This window comes from Denticeps clupeoides, chromosome 12 (assembly GCF_900700375.1).
Source record: "Denticeps clupeoides chromosome 12, fDenClu1.1, whole genome shotgun sequence".
In the NCBI taxonomy this organism is placed as follows: domain Eukaryota; kingdom Metazoa; phylum Chordata; class Actinopteri; order Clupeiformes; family Denticipitidae; genus Denticeps; species Denticeps clupeoides.
Window position 1 is genome coordinate 11742312 of NC_041718.1, and position 6000 is coordinate 11748311.

The window sequence follows — 6000 nt, forward strand, 5'->3', positions numbered from 1 at the left end:
TAGACAGAAACCCATACCTGGGGGAGCGAACAGTGCATTTCCACTGAAGTGAGGGAAACTGAGAAAGGGGATTATCAAGGAAGTTGGCCATCTATGTCCATAGATTTTCCCATAGAGGGAGCAAGGAATTCACTCATTAGTCATAACCAAATGTGAACAGGATTAAAGGTGATATGTATAAAGAGTGTTTTGGCCATTCTTATGGCATGTTTTTTTATTGTCTTTATTTATATTGTTTTATTAAAAGATTTGTTACTATGGGTAATGATTGAAGAGTAACTTATTTTTAAAGATTTCGAATTTTTCTTTTATATATTTCTTCCAGCATTTCCAGGAAATGTTGTCAGTGATGCTCACGTAGTTGCAACGATTAACCGGTCCTGTCTGTCATTGACTTTCATGTCCCTGGAATTACTGTATACTGAATTACTGTCCACTTGTGTCCTCAGATTACTTGAACAGCTCTGAAGACCAGAGGGATTGGGGGAGGGGTGGACATGTCATGACCGACTGCACTGGCCAACCACGATTCCTGCTTTGATCTGCTTTTTTTATATATATAAAGACAACTAAGAGACTGAGAAATCAGAGAGCCTGGCAGAGCTATAAAAACTTGGCTGTCCTGTCTTCTCCTTCTCTAACTCAACATTTACCCCCCCAGTGTATGTTTTGATATTTAATTTTGAAGGTGGGCACCATATTTCACTTATCTCCTTTGGCTTTGACCACAAAAATCGATATGTCTTTGTTTCTGCATTTATTTTCAATTATTAGCAAAAGCAACAAAAAAAACTTTTATATAAAATACATTTATTGTACTTTAGAGAATCTGATGTGCAAAATTTATTCATCTTTTAATTGCATAAAGCTTATTTTTTAAAGAACTGCAGGCATGGAAAGTATGATTTAAAAAGGAAAGTGCTTTTTTTTTTTTTTTTTTTTAAATAATGTTTACATGAAGTCCTCATGCGTAGCCAAACTGCATTTCGTCCTGCATGACTGAAGACAGCCATTGTATTAGCTGAGTAATCTGCACAAAATAGCATAACATTCCTATATAATAAAAAGAGAAAATAATTTGTAAAAAGAGAGGAAAAAACACACAAAATGAGCAAAGTGCTCAATTTTAACTGATATTTAAAAGTATGAGCCTAACATTCTTTATTTCCTTTGTTCCATTCCACGTCTTTTGCATTCTGTTTGTGCCTTGAGTTTACAATGGACTCGTAGAGATGCTTTGTCAGTACTGTTGACCTACTGAACTTCTGTACTTTTACTCTGCTCCTTGTTCTCAACACAGTGTAAGGATATATAGTGATGAATGAGACAAATTCTAATTGAAAAGGATAGTTTTGGTAAAGATTAAAATGCATTGAAAGTACTATATAATGAGTTAATTTAAATAAAATTTCAAGTCACTAGGCCATATGTGTTTTTTTAATTATTATTATTATTTTGTCGTTATTGCCAAACTCTCAGAGCTCCATGCTTTGATTTTATTCTATAGTTTTATAATATTCATGCTAATTTGCACCATTTGGGATTTTAATTTGCTTTTCTAACTATATATATCTGACATAAAAAGTGGTGGAAAATCCTGCATCTGGAGAGTTTCTCTGGATATTGGTGTATCATTACAGTCATTACAGTCTTTTTTGAAGCAACTAGTCAGATTTGATCATTTTAATAACTGTTTTGCTACCACTTCATAATTTTAAGTAGAAAGTCATCTGATTGGATGTGTAAAGAAATAAAGATTTTATCAGCAATCCATCTGCATATGGCTACAAGTAGCATTGTTAGGAATATTCCAAGACAAAATGTTACCACAATGTCCAGCAGCACCTTTTTTAACGATTAAGTAATAAAATTTAAATATTCAGTGGTTCATGTTAAACAACGTGATTGTTGCTTCATCCAAACATTTTGATGTGCGGTGTCCAGTTATGATAGTTGCTGTAAGGATTCATTGTTAAACATTGTGTTAGAGCAGTAAATTCAACCTTAAATATTCCATTTGGCTACCGTACTTGTAAATGTCTGTTGCTGCTACAAGTTCAGGTGGGTGCTGCATTATTTCTATTCCTTTGAAAACAATAGCATCAAGATTATGATGAAAAAAATTACTCTGTCTGTAAACTGGAATTGGAATTGTTTATTCAATGTGCAAATTCCCTGTGAAAGGGAAATGCAAGTAAAATGAACTTCCAATAATTATGGACCATGGTATATGAACAACTCTTGTTTTTGTGGTTACTGTAATGAAACAATGATATGAAAGTCAGAATATGATATGAATCTCTGATGATAAGAGTTAGTAAATAATTGGCATATAGAGTCTGCCTGAGGTAAAATCAGTTAAATGCTCAGAAACAATGGACCATTTCACTGGGTCCCACCGGGAAGTAAGTCACATCCAGGAGCGATCACTTGCCGGGAGTCCTGAGACTTAAAGAAACAGTAGCTGTACGTGTGTGTGTGTGTGTGTGTGTGTGTGTGTGTGTGTGTGTGTGTGTGTGTGTGTGTGTGTGTGTGTGAATACAATCCATATATAATCTGTAAGAGGATAAGATGCTCAGCAGACCGTCTTGAATCTTCCCATCAACCCTCTGGAAATTAGAATGCATCTGCTACAAATGCTGCTACACTGATTGCACAGGCCCACCATGATGTGCCTCTGACCGGTAGTGCCACCTAGTGAGGAGTAGAGCAGGACTGAGTGACGAGAGCTACATCCTCGCAGCCCTGCAGGTTATGTTGAGCAAAAGGGACGGTGCTTTATCTGGCGGGGTGTGCAGTGTCCCAGAAGGCCTCCTCTTGTACACACTCCTTCTCAGAGGAAGCTGCCTTCACAGTTTCCTTTCTCAGCCTCACTGCAGCAAGGCAGGCATGCAAACAATTCAGGACAGCAGTTTCGTCGTGAGTGAACAGCTGATGTCTTCATTCATCTTTAAAATAGCTCAGCAATTACATGTCATTTGCACTGGTACTCCTTACGGTTATTAGAATAATAAAGGAGCTTATAAATTGGGTCATTTGATTATGAAAATAATAAGTCACCACCTCATTTAGTCTGGGAGAAAAAATAATAGAAGAGTTTGGGGTGATGGAGGTCTATGATTTGAGTGGTGGAGGTGCCGCCACATAGAAATATGCCTCCACTTCAGTGGTCTGACATGGTCATTGTGACATTGTCTGTGTCATCGCACACTCCGTCCAGAACATAGGAGGAGGTGATCCTGAAGAAGGACCTGAGGCTTGCCATTTGGAGCAGGACTTTCATTAAAAAGATAAATAAAAAGGCCTATGATCGTTATATGGTCATCACCTTAGTTCAGTGTTTCCCAACCCTGGTCCTGGAGGAACATCTGCCAAAAAGCCTTCACTCCAGCCCCGCCCTAATTATGCTCAGGTGTTTCTTAATGGCCCAATAATGAGTGTGGCCAGTTGCGAAACCATCTGGGGTGGAACAAAAAAACGTACTGGCAGACATTCCTGCAGGACCAGGCTTAGGAAACACTGCATTAGCTGGTCATTATGAAATCTGTCTTGTGGGCATCACTGGTTAGCGTGAGAGCGTTTCGCTCTGCGTCAGTCTGGGTGGGGGTGTTTGTGTGTTTTGAATGGCGTTCGGATTGAGTGCAGTTCCTCTCCCCTCTACATGGTCTGGGTTTTTTTGTGCCCGTGTACCAACTACCTGAGTCTCCAGACATACAGCAGTCTTACAGAGAGACCAGAAGAGGCAAGTTATATTAATAGTTTAATCTGTGGACAAAAAAAAAATTATAAAGTTAATGGACCAATAGGTCCAGAGGAACAATAAAATCTGACTGGAAGCTATTCCCTGGAGTCTCTGGGGACTGACTGTAATGGATATGTCTGTATGTCTATTACAACCCATCAAGTGTGGCGTCGTACTGAAAACTGGTGGCATGTGCTGTGTCATAGTCCAGGCTGTTGTTCAGCTGTAAATAAGAGCGAGGCCATCTGAGTGACTCGAGAAGATGATTAATCAGACATCGTGCTTCACCTTTGTAATGATTACCTGTGTCGCAGAAGGAATTTGAAGAGTGACATGTCGTTTTCTTGCAGCGTGAGTGTCACACTCTAGCTGCTGACGTCAATGTCAACACAGGTCACCGTCTCCAGGCTTTTTCCTACATCAGCCGTCTCAGGTATAGTTAACCTACAATGTATTACGAAAGCTTGTAAACAACAACGCAGGCCAGGCCAGGCTTGAATGACCAGTCGGGTCAAAATTATACTCAAGTCCTACGGTGGCAACTAATGTCTTATCAGATCATTTTACCATTTGTTTCTATATGCAGTGTGAAAATAATCCATGAGTCCATGAGCCAGAAAGTCATTATTTTTAATTATACCAGATCACAAAGCAAAGAAGATTTTATGATAATGTGGAACACTTAACAAATGTTCAAACATGAAGCCTTTAGTCTTTAGTGTTGGCAGAGAAAAGAAAGAAAGTGCACAAATGGGGGAGAACTGAGCATTAAGGTTCATTACAAATGCGGCACATTTATGTAACACTTCTCACTGGGTCTCAGAGCGCTACTAAACATGGAATGGGGGCATCTCGTTCCCACCCACATGGGCACTGCATTATATTAACAGTTTAATCAAATGATACGCCGCAACCTACAAAGAGAGCACAATGAATGCTCATTTCATTCTGCTATAGTACCGGGGTTCTGCAGGGCAGCCATCACAGGTGCCCGGGGAGCAGTGTGTGGGAACAGTGCTCAGTAGCACCCAGCAAGCCCCCCACAACCTTCTGATTACAGATCCACTTCCTTATCTGCAAAGCCACCACTGCCACCACTTTGCTACTGTGGTCCCAGCTCTCTTCAGGTTATTGACCAGTTACCCCCTGTGTAGATCTGGGCAAGTTAATCACCGTTCTCAAAATCAATTGTGCCACATGGTTGTCACTGATTCCATTTTCTAATATTTGCTCCAACAGTTGATCTCTTCACACCAAGTTGCTTGAGGGCTGTAGAGTGGCTCGTCCCAGTCTTGTGCAGGTGTATATTCTTGTCTCTGGTGTCCTTAGACAGTTCTCTTTTCTTGGCCATGGTTGAGGTTGGAGTCTGACTGTTTGAAGGCGTGGATAGGTATCTTTTATACAGATAACAAGTTCAAACCAGCACCATTAATACAGGTAACAAGTGAATGATTAAAGTAAAAGTATTGGGTCTGTGAGGCCAAAATTTTAGCTTGTTTCTAGGTGATAAATACTTATTTTCTGCACCATTATATAAATAAATTATTGAAAAATTTTACAGTGTTGTAACAGACTTGTTTTTTTTCCACGTTTTATCTCTCACAGAGTGTGTGTGTGTGTGTGTGTGTGTGTCATAAACAGTGTAATATATAGTTTTTAAAAACTGGTGCTACTAAGAATTTTATCTCAGAGACCTGGCCATGACTGCAGAGGAAATAAATTCTCACCTTTCAGACATTCACAAACTATTTTTGGAGCACATCAACTATTGGGACATTTCTATTGACTGAGGGAAAATGATACTGAGGGTAATAATGCATGTCTCCAGGCTTTATGATGTTGATCCTTGGTTTTTATTACCTGGGCTTTGAGAATTTCCGTGGCAGAGAAAACAAAGGATGAAGATGAAGAGAAAAGAGAGAAAAGAACAGACAAATCACTGCTACCACTAATAAAAGGACTGCAGCCTTCACTTTGAAGCCAAATTAAAATGTATTTAGACCAAAGGCAAATCAAAGACACTGAAATTGTTCTTCAAAAAAGTTTGTCTTTTGGAAATGTATTTTACTTTCTTACTTTATACTCTACGCTGTGTGTGATATATACATATAAGTGCCAAGAGAAGATAGTACAGGGAGTGCAGAATTATTAGCCAAATGAGTATTTTGTCCACATCATCCTCTTCATGCATGTTGTCTTACTCCAAGCTGTATAGGCTCGAAAGCCTACTACAAATTAAGCATATTAGGTGATGTGCA

At 39.1% G+C, this 6000-nt stretch overlaps 1 protein-coding gene across 1 annotated transcript in view; it reads left to right on the top strand.

Moving 5' to 3' along the window:
• The window catches only part of LOC114800371 (guanine nucleotide-binding protein G(i) subunit alpha-2-like), a 52464-nt gene extending 50687 nt beyond the window's left edge, over window positions 1-1777 (top strand). The window contains exon 9 of the mRNA XM_028997651.1: window positions 450-1777. The gene's annotated coding sequence lies outside the window, so the exon portion shown is untranslated. The remainder of the gene's footprint in view (window positions 1-449) is intronic.
• The last annotated feature ends 4223 nt before the right edge of the window (window positions 1778-6000 follow it).